Raw genomic sequence first — 16,102 nt, 5'->3', positions numbered from 1 at the left:
CTGTGTTTGCTTGGAATGGACTGAGACAGCCGGTACAAATGAACCGATCTTTGGCTGGAAGTGGTGATGTTCGACTACTTGGGACAATGCGCCGTGTCACCAGGTTACAATTGTTCGCGACTGGTTTGAAGAACGTTCTGGATAAATCGAACAAATGATTTGGCCACCAAGACCGCCCGACATGAATCCTGCCGAACATTTATGTGACATAAACGAGGGTCAGTTCGTACAGCCGGCTGGAGTGGCCAAGCGGTTCTAGACGCTTCAGTCTGGAACCGCGCGACCGCTACTGTCTCAGGTTCGAATCCTGCCTCGGGCATGGATGTGTGTGATGTCCTTAGGTTAGTTAGATTTAAGTAGTTCTAAGTTCAAGGGAACTGATGACCTCAGATGTTAAGTCCTATAGTGCTCAGAGCGTTTTTTTATCAATTCGTACACCGCCAACACTTTCGCATTGTGGGCGACTGCAGAGGCAGCATGCATCAGTGATTCTGCAGGGGGCTTCCAACGACTTGTTGTCCATGCCACGTCGATTTGTTGCACTACGCCGGGAGCCATCTCATAACTTTTATCATCTCAATGTAGACCATTCGAGACCTGCTCTTCGTTCTTGATATTTGGCTGCTATTATTGGACGTGGTATTTGTAACTGTTACAGATTATACTTTGCAAATTGTTTACATTGTGTTCAAAGTCTCTAGCAAACTAATCCACAATATAATGTTGAGAGGCATGTGTAACCCACATCTTACATGAATGTATCTTTGTTTTTCCTCAGTCTCCCTTTCTAGGGTAAGTAGGTCTCTTTTTTTTTCTCTAGTAGTCATAATGTTCTTTAACCTCTGCATTTTTAGTTTTTTCTTTCGTTTCTTGTCTGTAATTTACAAACGTGAGACGTCGGATTAATTCTCTGCCAGTCCTCGTGTTGGGAAAATAAAGAATGTAGGGGTTTTATAGCCGTCCTCTTTTTCAGAGAAACCATTCTCGCATTTGCCTGGGAAATTAACGGAAACCGTGGAAGACTTTAATCTGGATGGCCGAACAGGGATTTGAAGCTCCGTCTTCGCGAAACAGCCTATTAAGCACTGTGCCACTTCGTACAGTCCCTGGATAGCAAAACAAGCTTTACCGACACACTTTCGCGAGCTCTTTCTTGCGTAGCAACTCAGCGAAGTTAGCTTTTTTTGTATTGTATTAGAACTGTGATCAGTTGACTATATTTGTGATTTCAAAATTTTATGTTTGTAATTTAGGGGCAACTCAACAACGACCCTGTTTTTTGACTTGTTATTCTGGTGATACGTGTATTTCCCAGTGTAGGAACGAAACAATTGTTTCCGACTTTTCAAATCACAATAGTAGTGATCTCACGACAATCAGAAACTGATTGTTGTAGCTGTTTTTATACGCCTGCTACAGTGAACTACCACAAGATGTCAGGCACATCCAGAGGTGATAAGACATATTCCCCAAAAGCTTTGTAAAATTAATATAAAGGCCACCACATCGGAATCAGATTTTTGTGTGCTATCATATTACTCTATTTTGAAATTTTCTGATCGTCGTTACTATGCTACACCAAGGTCAATTCCCTTTGACAGGTCACGTGGCTGTGTGCTAGAAGTTTTATCTACCGTGTGTGTGGTCTGGGTTCGATTCCAGTCCTCGCCATAATATTAAACAAAGGCGCATGTTTCATGAACATTTCCACAAAGCGTAAAATACATAAGAATGAAAAATAATAATTTGTAATGTTTGATTAATCTTTTATAGAAGATCAATAATGTATATTTGCAGTGAAAGCTGGATATTTGTGTGCGATATTTAATCAGAAATAAGCAGACGTGCGTTTTTCATAAAAATTGCAGTTAAATACCTGTGAGAATATATTTCATGAATTTTTTATTCTAATGACTGAAGCGAGGCTCGAACCAGCGATTACCAGTCTCGAGCACTAGTGATTTTTTCTATCTTCATTTATTTTACACTATACCGAACTGCTAGTACGACAAGAACCCCTTTTTAAAAATTTTCATTAGCCAGGAATCAAATCCAAACATGAAAGGCGAGCATTCTACCACGCGGCTACACAAGCATTGCAAAAAATACTGCCTTGTCGTAGCATATTAAGGACGGTCGGGAACTTTAATGTATTTCCTCGGGAACCTTTTAGGGTTGCGTCGCGCTATTTCGAGGGATTGATATTTGAGTTCTGAGCTTAAAGATGTATACAAAAGTACAACAATCCGATATCCGTGTGGCCCCCTTATAAGTTGGTGATAAGTATGCTTCTCAAAACCCACCAAAGAAAAACTAAAATTTTTGATTAGTATACTTCCCAAGCCTCTTGGAGGACTACTTTTGTGGTAATCATACCTCTGAGTCATTTACAACAACGTTATTTGGTGGGATGCTTACTTCCCATGAGCCTGAAAGCTACATACGTATGACAACAGGCAGAAATTACAGCTGGTGCAGCGGACTATTGGAAGTTGTCAGGAGCGCACGGAAGTGGTACGACGTATCTGCAATAAACACAGTGAAGCAATACAGTTAGTGGTAAGTGTATCCCCTGCGGCAGCAGGAGAGTTGAAGTACCCATTTTTTAAATATGACTTCTGTTTATCATTGACGGAACTGATTGACCTACGAAATGCTTATGTTGCCTGAGTCCAAGTAATCATCAACATTCAAGTTGAAATGTGCAGACGATAAGAGTTTGAAGAAACGTGATGAGTAGGTGTCAGAAAAACGTTTCGTTATCTGTTTTGGATTCATGAGATTCTAGAGAAATAACGTTGCTGAAAATCGTACAGGCCCCCACGCGACTACGGAGAGACTTATTGTGCAAGGTTACTGAGGAAGAGGGGGAGCAGCAAATTAGTGTTTCACGTCCCGTTGACAACTAGGCGCAAAAGCCCGGATTAGGGAAGGATTGAGAAGGAAAGCAGCGATGCACTTTCGGAGAAACCATTCCTGCGTTTGCCTGAAGTGATTCAGGGATATCACTGAAGAAATCACTGAAAACCTAAATTAGGATGTCCGGACGTGGCTTTGAACTGTCCTCCTCCAGAATGCGAGTCCATTGCGCTAAGCACTGAGCGTTGTTACTACTCTGCAGTGTCATCTCAGTTCCCATAACTGAGACTGAAGTTTTCTTCCAAGCCGTAAACTGTTTCCTGATTGAGGAAGCTGAAGAGAGAGCGCGGAGGAAATGGGTACACGAGAAATATGTGCTTAGAAACCTGAACAAAACTAACTGCGAAAAATGTAGGTGTTGAAGCGATAATGTGTAAGAATGGTATTGCGTATTGTCAAAACTCTGAACTTAAAAATTGTTTGTATACTTCTTCGTACCCATTTGGTGACTTGAGAATGGTACGGACACGGCTGCGAGAAGTGTTGAGCGGGCCAGTTACGGCGCAGTGACCGTGTCCGGCGATGAAGGTTGTATCGTGTTAACGGTAGATTCTGACGCACCGTTCGGCGTGCCCGATATGTACTGTACTGGAGCACAGCCTTCTGTCGTCGACGCCAGATACGCTATGCGCTTCTCACGTTATAGTAGGTAGTGAGTGGGGGATGTATGGCTGAACCATTTTTTTCCCCTCACAGTCATCTATCATATCGCACATAAGCCCTTTGATTATACCAGCAATCCGCTAGCCACATTCCGGTATGTGGCTGAACGTACTCTGTGTACCACTCTCTCTTTCCTCTTTTCCTGTTCCAGTCACGAATGTTTCCTGGCAAGATCGACTAGAGGTAAGTCTTCGTGTGGGCTCGAATCTCTCTGATTTTATCTTCATGCTCTTTTCGCAGGATATACATCTAAAGAAGCAATGTATTGGCTCTTCAAGCAATTGTACGCTCTCGGAACCTTAACAGTCAACCACGCCGTGACGCAGAACGCCTCTCGTGCAGCACCTGCCACTGGAGTTGGCTGAGCAATTCCCGTGATGCTTTCGTACTTACTAAACGAACCTGTAATGAAACGCGCTGCTCTTCTTTCGAGTTTCTCTGTTTACTCCGTTAAACCTATGGGGTACTGATCCCAGATTGCCCAGCAGTACTCAAGTATTGGTCAAACGTGTGTTTTGCAAGAAACCTCCTTTATTGATGGAGCACATCCTGAGGATTCTTCCAATGAATCTCAGTCTGGCATCTGCCTTACCCGCTATTACTTTTGGGTGGTCGTTCTACTTTAAGTCACTCCGTATGCGTATTCCTAGTTATTTTATGGAAATAGTTGTTTCAAGTGATTGTTCTGAAATAGCGTAATCGTACAATAGGGAGCTTTATGTATACGAAATGTGTTACACTTGTTTATGTTTTTGGATCAATTGGCAATCCCTGCGCAAAGCGTCGACCCTCTGCAGGCCCTCCTGCATATTAGGTACACCAGTTCCCACTAAATGCAGTCTTTCTTGAATGCTGACGGCTTGGCGCGATAGTTATTGAGTAGATACTTCCTGTTTTTAGAACCATCCGATATAAAAATTAGGGAAACGCCGATGTGACGCACTATGTGGAAAAACGAGGCGACGAAGAAAGTAGCCACCGCTAAGCATGGCGCTCAGGAGCTTAAGCACACTGGAAGAATCTGAAAAACTGCTGCAAGGCAAATCAGCGACACCGTTTCATTTTTCTAATATACACTCCTGGAAATGGAAAAAGAACACATTGACACCGATGTGTCAGACCCACCATACTTGCTCCGGACACTGCGAGAGGGCTCTAACAAGCAATGATCACACGCACGGCACAGCGGACACACCAGGAACCGCGGTGTTGGCCGTCGAATGGCGCTAGCTGCGCAGCATTTGTGCACCGCCGCCGTCAGTGTCAGCCAGTTTGCCGTGGCATACGGAGCTCCATCGCAGTCTTTAACACTGGTAGAATGCCGCGAGAGCGTGGACATGAACCTTATGTGCAGTTGACGGACTTTGAGCGAGGGCGTATAGTGGGCATGCGGGAGGCCGGGTGGACGTACCGCCGAATTGCTCAACACGTAGGGCGTGAGGTCTCCACAGTACATCGATGTTGTCGCCAGTGGTCGGCGGAAGGTGCACGTGCCCGTCGACCTGGGACCGGACCGCAGCGACGCACGGATGCATCCCAAGACCGTAGGATCCTACGCAGTGCCGTAGGGGACCGCACCGCCACTTCCCAGCAAATTAGGGACACTGTTGCTCCTGGGGTATCGGCGAGGACCATTCGCAACCGTCTCCATAAAGCTGGGCTACGGTTCCGCACACCGTTAGGCCGTCTTCCGCTCACGCCCCAACATCGTGCAGCCCGCCTCCAGTGGTGTCGCGACAGGCGTGAATGGAGGGACGAATGGAGGCGTGTCGTCTTCAGCGATGAGAGTCGCTTCTGCCTTGGTGCCAATGATGGTCGTATGCGTGTTTGGCGCCGTGCAGGTGAGCGCCACAATCAGAACTGCATACGACTGAGGCACACAGGGCCAACACCCGGCATCATGGTGTGGGGAGCGATCTCCTACACTGGCCGTACACCTCTGGTGATCGTCGAGGGGACACTGAATATTGCACGGTACATCCAAACCGTCATCGAACCCATCGTTCTACCATTCCTAGACCGGCAAGGGAACTTGCTGTTCCAACAGGACAATGCACGTTCGCATGTATCCTATGCCACCCAACGTGCTCTAGAAGGTGTAAGTCAACTACCCTGGCCAGCAAGATCTCCGGATCTGTCCCCCATAGAGCATGTTTGGGACTGGATGAAGCGTCGTTTCACGCGGTCTGCACGTCCAGCACGAACGCTGGTCCAACTGAGGCGCCAGGTGGAAATGGCATGGCAAGCCGTTCCACAGGACTACATCCAGCATCTCTACGATCGTCTCCATGGGAGAATAGCAGCCTGCATTGCTGCGAAAGGTGGATATACACTGTACTAGTGCCGACATTGTGCATGCTCTGTTGCCTGTGTCTATGTGCCTGTGGTTCTGTCAGTGTGGTCATGTGATGTATCTGACCCCAGGAATGCGTCAATAAAGTTTCCCCTTCCTGGGACAATGAATTCACGGTGTTCTTATTTCAATTTCCAGGAGTGTATTTACAAAATCGGCGAAAAATGTGAACTATACCAATGCACGACTGTACACACGCTACGGAATTCAATCACTAATGACGTTAAAACCTGGAAAGAAGAATGTCGAAGCATTTGATATGTGGTGTCAGAGAAGGACGCTGAAAATAAGATATACATGAGAAAGTTCTTCGCAGAAACGGCGAGAAAGAAATGTACAGAAAATACTAGCAGACAGATAGTATGAGAATCCACATGGTAAGACGTCAGCGTATAACTGCAGTTCTGTTAAAAGGAGAAGAAGGAGATGGCAAAAAACTGTAGATAAAGATGGAGATAGGAATACATCCAACAAATAATAAGGACATTAAGTGAAATTTCGACTCTGTAATAAAGATTTTTACATGGCAGCCAGACGACTGATGTTCCAAATAATGAACAGAGGAAGCTCTCTTGTGAACAGTTGTTCACACAATTTCGTGAACCGCGTTTTTAGTAAACACTTTTAGGATTACACAGGAGCTAGCAATCATCCAGCATAAGGAAGAACTAAATCTGCCACATTACTTCCCATAAGTGAGGCAACGGCGTTGGCGCAGTGGATACATCGGTTCCCATGATATCGCCGAAGTTCAGCGCCGTAGGGTGTGGCCGCCACGTGTATGGGTGACCATAAAGGCTGCTATGAGCTGTTGCCATTTTTCGGGGTGCACTCAGACTCGCGATGCCAATTGAGGAGCTATTCGACCGAATAATAGCGGCTCCGGTCAAAGGAAACCATCAGTACCACCTGGAGAGCGGTGTGCTGCCATATCGCCGAAGTTCAGCGCCGTAGGGTGTGGCCGCCACGTGTATGGGTGACCATAAAGGCTGCTATGAGCTGTTGCCATTTTTCGGGGTGCACTCAGACTCGCGATGCCAATTGAGGAGCTATTCGACCGAATAATAGCGGCTCCGGTCAAAGGAAACCATCAGTACCACCTGGAGAGCGGTGTGCTGCCATATCGCCGAAGTTCAGCGCCGTAGGGTGTGGCCGCCACGTGTATGGGTGACCATAAAGGCTGCTATGAGCTGTTGCCATTTTTCGGGGTGCACTCAGACTCGCGATGCCAATTGAGGAGCTATTCGACCGAATAATAGCGGCTCCGGTCAAAGGAAACCATCAGTACCACCTGGAGAGCGGTGTGCTGACCACACGCCTCTCCAATCCGCGTCTTCAACTGAGGATGACACGGCGGTCGGATGGTCCCGATGGACCACCTGTGGCCTGAAGACGGAGTGCCACTTCACATAAGGAGATATGAGTGCTTTTTTATACTTATATCCGACGCAAATGGAACGAAAGTGTTTGAAATTGCTGTAGCACAACTTCATAATGCAATTCTATGAAAACTATAAGCAGGAAAATTATTACCTTTCCCCGTTATTTTTTCCTCCCTATTACTCTCTCTAGGATCCCACGCATCCATACGAGTCTACGTCTATTCATGGCAGAGGAACCAAGGCTGTGTCAGTACGAGACGACACAGCTGTGAAGGCATTGGCTGATATTCATGAGTTTTAAGGGTAGCTTATTTCTGTCTCAACGTCCATGAATTCTGATTCACCTTTTTGCGATTTCCCCAGACCGACTGAAAAGCACGATGGCCGTAAAGTGTTCTCTTCCTTGTCCTATCTAAGTTTGTTGTCAATCACTTACCACCTGGACGTACGAGGTACATTCAGCATTAATCTTCCTGCCTTTTCGTCGAGTATTGGTTCATAGTGAAGATTATCCACTAACTGGAATTGAGACAGCAGTACCAAATTTTTCATAGAGATGAAGAAGTTAGCGACATGAATCTGTGTTTAATACTTTCTTGAATGAGATTCAGGACTACAAAATAACTTTTCAGTCTGACCCACATCTCGTTTCCGGACATAATTATATACAACAGACCTCACTGATCCCTTACCCCCGCAAGTATCACCTGCCAAAGGTTTCCTATTGGTTCGAAATCATATACAGGATGTCTCATAAGAGAGAAAACGTCACGGGTGATAACATACGACCACTGGAACAAAAGCGTTCCAACAAACGTAGTCTGCAAACGAGCTAATATGTGATGACGACCCATCATCTCAATGTGATATATTGTCCCATTTAGTCTAAATATATTTGAAACATGTACTTTTCAAGTCCCTCTCTCAAATTTCACACGCAACCTATCTGAACAAGGTATACTATATAAGTACCGTGTATGATTTAATTTACTGAATACTCATACCTCCTTAACGAGGTGTTCCACGTATTATCCGAAAATTTAAATGGGTTGCTGAACTCTTGGAATTTCACCCATGGTAAAGGGTTAACGTTTTTTTACAAGCCTAATCACAACGGGCTCTTCCGGCCGCAGTGGCCGAGCGGTTCTAGGCGGTTCAGTCCGGAACCGCGCGACTGCTACGGTCGCAGGTTCCAATCCTGCCTCGGGCATGGATATGTGTGATGTCCTTAGGTTAGGTTAGGTTTAAGTAGTTCTAAGTTCTAGGGGACTGATGACCTCAGATGTCAAGTCCCATAGTGCTCAGAGCCATTTGAACAACGGGCTCTATCCCAGATAGAATTCCAAAGTGGGAAAATCGTTGGCGTTGTTCTCGCAGGTGCTTCCTTAACCAAGGTAACCAAAGTGTTTGGTGTTTCAAGAGACACCGTAGCGAAGATTTACGCCACGTACAGCGAAGTCGGGTGTTCTTGCGTAACCACAAGCGCCGGAACGAAGACGAAGAACGCAAGACCAGAGAAGGCGGTGAAACTACATCGGCCAGTGGTGCGCCGACTAGGACCGCACAACGACAGAAGCTCCCGCAAACCTGCCATCCTTGGCCGCTCCGATTGGCTCATTATACGGGCATTAGTGCTCAGTAGCGGACATTAGTGGAACGTATTCGCGGAGCATAGCAGAGGGTGGTACAAGAACTGTTAGTACTGATCCACAAACTGTGTGACAGACTTGCTCGTTTGGAAACAGCGAAGAATATTTATGTTGTTTGTCGCCCAGCGTTTGCAACACCTTTGTAAATACGAGTTAAGTATTGTCAATTTTCTTTATAGAAATGAAACTACTAATGCTATTTGCATGACCTGTTGTATAGCATTCCCAGAACGCCTCATTCCTTAAGCACCCTATATGTAATGAGTGGGCAGGACCCAACAGCAGACGAAAGTGTGTGTTGAGTCATCGTGACGGACGGTCATGAAGGGGATTGTGAATAAAAATAAGAGGACGACATCTATCAACGTCACTATATAACTGAATGTTGCACTCACGAAATATTTCAGCAAAAACTACACAAATTGAGCTCCAGAATCAGGGAATTTCAGAATAACCTAGAATTCCAGAACCACTCATCAAGAGATGAAGATGCCCGTAATAGGAAAACGTAGGTTCGAAGTCATCAACTCTGGACTGTGGAGCAGTGGGAGAACAGCATTTCGCCGGATAAGTCTTGCTTCACACTCGTTTCACCTCCAGGCTGTCAAGCGGACCCCCTATACTATAAATCAAGGATTTTGATCTGCTTCAAATATGTTGTAGAGGCACTCACCATGAGTACCTGGCTATCCGGTTCTCTAGCGACGAGCCTTGGTTTTTGAGAAAATCGATGTTGAAATTCATTGCTCGCTTTGTATACCCGTAACATTACACGTATTCCGAGCAAGTCATCGTAGCGCAGCGGTAAAGCTTCACGGTGAAGTTACCGTGTTCGAATCCTGCTGCCAAAAGTTTTTTACGTATGCAAGAACCGTCCTGAAAATTTGGACCTAAAGTTTAAAAAAAAGCAGACAAACTAACTGGGTTGGGTTGGGTTGTTTGTGGGAAGAGACCAAACTGCGAGGTCAGCGGTCTCGTCGGATCAGGGAAGGACGGGGGAGTCCTTTGAGTCCTTTGGGAGGAACCATCCCGGCATTTGCCTGGAGCGATTTAGGGAAATCATGGAAAACGTAAATCAGAATGGCCGAACGCGGGATTGAACCGTCGTCCTTAATAATGCGAGTCCAGTGCGCTAACCACTGCGCGACCTCGCTCAGCGACGAACTAACTGGGAAATACAGAAATGAAGGCGTGTCCTGCACGAAGTCCGGGACGGCAAACCGATTCAACTTTATACCATCATCTATCCACCGATGAAAGGAAAGCGAGCACCTGCACCCTAAAACCGGTCCCACCAAAGTGAACTCCTTACTGCCAGCACTGAAATGTTTATTTTTACAGACAGGTGAAAATCTTCACGAACATTATTCAGAAGGCGCCCGACTTGCTGAAAGAGAATAGAGAGAACGCCTGTAGGGAAGATTCGATAAAATTACATTCGCTAATCCTACATCAATTCAGCGCACTAATTTTGAAAACATGATTAGATACGCGTGGTTAGCATCGAAATTAGCGGATGAAAGAGAAATCTTTTTGAATGCAAAAAAAGTGTGTTTGCCGGAATCGTTGGTGAATAAACCATGCTCCTGCAAGATGGTTTCTTTCGTAATATGCGCATGGTGCTGCGAAAATTTGTGCTCCGGTTGTTTCTATGATAAGTATAACCCACATTGTGGAACATCAAGCAATGTGGATGATGAAAAATAAGATCTTGTAATATTGTGCGACAGAAAAAATTAATAACTGAGTATGTTGTTGTTGTTATGGTCTTCAGTCCAGAGATTGGTTTGATGCAACTCTCCATGCTATATCTACATCTACACCCATAATCCGCAAGCCACCTGACGGTGTGTGGCGGAGGGTACCATCAGTACCTCTATCGGTTCTCCCTTCTATTCCAGTCTCGTATTGTTCGTGGAAAGAAGGATTGTCGGTATGCTTCTGTGTGGGCTCTAATCTCTCTGATTTTATCCTCATGTCTCTTCGCGAGATATACGTAGGAGGGAGCAATATACTGCTTGACTCTTCGGTGAAGGTATGTTCTCGAAACTTTAACAAAAGCCCGTACCGAGCTACTGAGCGTCTCTCCTGCAGAGTCTTCCACCGGAGTTTATCTGTGATCTCCGTAACGCTTTCGCAATTACTAAATGATTCTGTAACGAAGCGCGCTGCCCTCCGCTGGATCTTCTCTATCACTTCTACCAACCCTATCTGGTACGGATCACACACTGTTGAACAGTATTCAAGCAGTGGGCGAACAAGCGTACTGTAACCTATTTCCTTTGTTTTCAGATTGCATTTCCTTAGGATTCTTCCAATGATTACCAGTCTGGCATCTGCTTTACCGACGATCAATTTTATATGATCATTCCATTTTAAATCACACCTAATGCGTACTCCCAGATAATTTATGGAATTAACTGCTTCCAGTTGCTGACCTCCTATTTTGTAGCTAAATGTTAAGGGATCTATCTTCCTATGTATTCGCAGCACATTACACTTGTCTACATTGAGATTCAATTGCCATCCCGTGCACCATGCGTCAATTCGCTGCAGATCCTCCTACATTTCAGTACAATTTTCCATTGTTACAACCTCTCGATACACCACAGAATCATCTGCAAAAAGCCTCAGTGAACTTCCGATGTCATCCACAAGGTCATTTATGTATATTGTGAATAGCAACGGTCCTATGACACTCCCCTGCGGCACCCCTGAAATCACTCATACTTCGGGAGACTTCTCTCCATTGAGAATGACATGCTGCGTTCTGTTATCTAGGAACTCTTAAATCCAATCACACAATTGGTCTGATACTCCATATGCTCTTACTTTGTTCATTAAACGACTGTGGGAAGTCCTCATCTCGTGGTCGTGCGGTAGCGTTCTCGCTTCCCACGCCCGGCGGGGTCAGGGATTTTCTCTGCCTCGTGATGGCTGGGTGTTGTGTGATGTCCTTAGGTGAGTTAGGTTTAAGTAGTTCTAAGTTATAGGGGACTGATGACCATAGATGTTAAGTCCCACAGTACTCAGAGCCATTTGAACCATTTTTGACTGTGGGGAACTGTACGAACGCCTTGCGGAAGTCAAGAAACACGGCATCTACCTGGGAACCCGTGTCTATAACCCTCTGAGTCTCGTGGACGAATAGCACGAGCTGGGTTTCACACGACCGTCTTCTTCGAAACCCATGCTGATTCCTACAGACTAGATTTCTAGTCTCCAGAAAAGTCATTATACCCGAACACAATATATGTTCCAGAATTCTACAACTGATAGACGTTAGAGATATAGGTCTATAGTTCTGCACATGTTATACGTCCCTTCTTGACAACGGGGATTACCTGTGCCCTTTTCCAATCCTTTGGAACGCACCGCTCTTCTAGAGACCTACGGTACACCGCTGCAAGAAGGGGGCAAGTTCCTTCGCGTCCTCTGTGTAAAATCGAACTGTTATCCCATCAGGTCCAGCGGCCTTTCCTCTTTTGAGCGATTTTAATTGTTTTTCTATCCCTCTGTTGTCTATTTCGATATCTACCATTTTGTCATCTGTACGACAATCTAGAGATGGAACTACAGTGCAGTCTTCCTCTGTGAAACAGCTTTGGAAAAAGACGTTTAGTAATGCGGGCTTTAGTCTGTCATCCTCTGTTTCAGTACCATTTTGGTCACAGAGTGTCTGGACATTTTGTTTTGATCTACCTACCGCTTTGACATAAGACCAGAATTTCTTAGGATTTTCTGCCAAGTCAGCACATAGAAGTTTACTTTCGAATTCATTGAACGCCTCTCGCATAGCCCTCCTCACACTACATTTCGCTTCGCGTAATTTTTGTTTGTCTGCAAGGCTTTGGCTGTGTTTATGTTTGCTGTGAAGTTCCCTTTGCTTCCGCAGCAGTTTTCCAAATCGGTTCTTGTACCACGGTGGCTCTTTTCCATCTCTTACGATCTTGCTTGGCACATACTCATCTAACGCAAATTGTACGATGGTTTTGAACTTTGTCCACTGATCCTCAACACTATCTGTACTTGAGACAAAACTTTTGTGTTGAGCCTTCAGGTACACTGTAATCTGCTTTTTCTCACTTTTGCTAAACAGAAACATCTTCCTACCTTTTTAAATATTTCTATTTACGGCTGAAAACATCGATGCCGTAACCGCTTTATGATCGCTGAATCCCTGTTCTGCGTTAACTGTTTCAAATACACTCCTGGAAATGGAAAAAAAAACACATTGACACCGGTGTGTCAGACCCACCATACTTGCTCCGGACACTGCGAGAGGGCTGTACAAGTAATGATCACACGCACGGCACAGCGGACACACCAGGAACCGCGGTGTTGGCCGTCGAATGGCGCTAGCTGCGCAGCATTTGTGCACCGCCGCCGTCAGTGTCAGCCAGTTTGCCGTGGCATACGGAGCTCCATCGCACTCTTTAACACTGCTAGCATGCCGCGACAGCGTGGACGTGAACCGTATGTGCAGTTGACGGACTTTGAGCGAGGGCGTACAGTGGGCATGTGGGAGGCCGGGTGGACGTACCGCCGAATTGCTCAACACGTGGGGCGTGAGGTCTCCACAGTACATCGATGTTGTCGCCAGTGGTCGGCGGAAGGTGCACGTGCCCGTCGACCTGGGACCGGACCGCAGCGATGCACGGTTCCACGCCAAGACCGTAGGATCCTACGCAGTGCCGTAGGGGACCGCACCGCCACTTCCCAGCAAATTAGGAACACTGTTGCTCCTGGGGTATCGGCGAGGACCATTCGCAACCGTCTCCATGAAGCTGGGCTACGGTCCCACACACCGTTAGGCCGTCTTCCGCTCACGCCCCAACATCGTGCAGCCCGCCTCCAGTGGTGTCGCGACAGGCGTGAATGGAGGGACGAATGGAGACGTGTCGTCTTCAGCGATGAGAGTCGCTTCTGCCTTGGTGCCAATGATGGTCGTATGCGTGTTTGGCGCCGTGCAGGTGAGCGCCACAATCAGGACAGCATACGACCGAGGCACACAGGGCCAACACCCGGCATCATGGTGTGGGGAGCGATCTCCTACACTGGCCGTACACCTCTGGTGATCGTCGAGGGGACACTGAATAGTGCACGGTACATCCAAACCGTCATCGAACCCATCGTTCTACCATTCCTAGACCGGCAAGGGAACTTGCTGTTCCAACAGGACAATGCACGTCCGCATGTATCCCGTGCGTCGTCTCACGCGGTCTGCACGTCCAGCACGAACGCTGGTCCAACTGAGGCGCCAGGTGGAAATGGCATGGCAAGCCGTTCCACAGGACTACATCCAGCATCTCTACGATCCTCTCCATGGGAGAATAGTAGCCTGCATTGTTGCGAAAGGTGGATATACACTGTACTGGTGCCGACATTGTGCATGCTCTGTTGCCTGTATCTATGTGCCTGTGGTTCTGTCAGTGTGATCATGTGATGTATCTGACCCCAGGAATGTGTCAATAAAGTTTCCCCTTCCTGGGACAATGAATTCACGGTGTTCTTATTTCAATTTCCAGGAGTGTAGTTCGGGTCTGTTTGTCGCCAGAAGGTGTAAAATGTTATCGCCACGAGTCGGTTCTCTGTTTAACTGTTCAAGGTAGTTTTCAGATAAAGCACTTTAAAAAAGGCACTACTCTATCCTGTGCAAGCTTCTTCGCCTCCCAGTACCTACTGCAGCCTACATCCTTCTGAATCTGCTGAGTGTACTCATCTCTTGGTCTCCCTCTACGATTTTTACCCTCCACGCTGCCCTTCTATACTAAGTTGGTGATCCCTTGATGCCTCAGAACATGTCCTACCAACCGATCCCTTCTCCTAGTCAAGTTGTGCCACAAACTCCTCTTCTCCCCAATTCTATTCAATACCTCCTCATTAGTTGTGTGATCTACCCACCTAATCTTCAGCATTCTTCTGTAGCACCACATTTCGAAAGCTTCTATTCTCTTTTTGTCCAATCTATTTATTGTCCATGTTTCACTTCCATACATGGCTACACTAAATACGAATACTTTCAGGAACGACTTCGTGACACTTAAATCTGTTCTCGATGTTAACAAATTTCTGTTCTACAGAAACGCGGTCCTCGTCATTGCCAGTCTACGTTTTATATCCTCCCTACTTCGACCATCATCAGTTATTTTGCTCGCAAAAAGCGAAACTCCTTTACTACTTTATATAATTTCGCACACCTTACACGGTTTATTGATATTCTTTGAAATAAAATTGAGAAATTCGATCGATTCTTGAAAAAAAAAACTTCTCGAACAGGATTCGAACACGGTACCTCCAGCGCTGTAGCCGTGAACCTTTATCTCTGCGCTACGCTGACTTGCTCGTAATGTGTGTAGCACGCAATGAACTTGAAAATCGATTTTCTCAAACACCAAGGCCCGTCGCTAAAAAACCGGATAGCCAGATACTCGAAGTAATTGCCTCTACAACACATTTGAAGCGCATCAAAATCCGTGATTTACAGCATGGAGGGTTCCCTTGTGAGTTTGTATCTCAATAATCAACCGTGGCGGGGGTTCGGTGATGATCTGGGCATGCGTATACTGCTACATCTACGTAAATACTCCGCAAACCAACGTACGGTCCATGTCCGATTTCCTCTCCTGTTCCGCTTCCAGACAGAGCGGGGAAAATCACTATCTGCAAGTCTCAGTACGAGCACTAATTTCTCGCATCTTATCTTCGTGGTGCTTAGGCGAAATATTCGTTGCGGCAGCAGAGTCGTTCTGCGGTCGCTCTTAAATGCCAGAGCTCTAAATCTACAAAATAGTGCCTTGCGGAAAAAGCATTGTCTTCCCGCTAGAGATTCGCATGTGAGTTCATGAAGTATCTTGATAATACTTGCTTGCTGATCGAATCTACTAGCAGCAAACCCAGCAGCCCGCCTCTGAACTGCTTCGATATCTTCCTATTATTCTACCTGGCGTGGATACGAAATACTGTAACAAAACTCCAGAATGGCTCGGACTAGCTGCGTTTTCCCATAATTTTCCCAATAAAACACAGTTGGTCATTTACCTTCCCTGCTACCAACCTGACGTTCTCATTCCATTTCATATCGGTTTGCAGCTTTACTCCTACATATTTGACAGGAGTAATTATGTCAAAATACA

General features: G+C 46.1%; 1 protein-coding gene across 1 annotated transcript in view; it reads right to left on the bottom strand.

The window, feature by feature from the left end:
• LOC126355585 (uncharacterized) overlaps positions 1-16,102 on the bottom strand; it is a 67,320-nt gene that overhangs the window by 17,441 nt on the left and 33,777 nt on the right. The gene's annotated exons all lie outside the window — the stretch shown is intronic.

The sequence above is a fragment of the Schistocerca gregaria genome, chromosome 3 (genome assembly GCF_023897955.1).
Source record: "Schistocerca gregaria isolate iqSchGreg1 chromosome 3, iqSchGreg1.2, whole genome shotgun sequence".
In the NCBI taxonomy this organism is placed as follows: domain Eukaryota; kingdom Metazoa; phylum Arthropoda; class Insecta; order Orthoptera; family Acrididae; genus Schistocerca; species Schistocerca gregaria.
The sequence above is the reverse complement of the archived record's forward strand: the minus strand, read 5'-3'. Positions and strand labels throughout refer to the sequence as shown.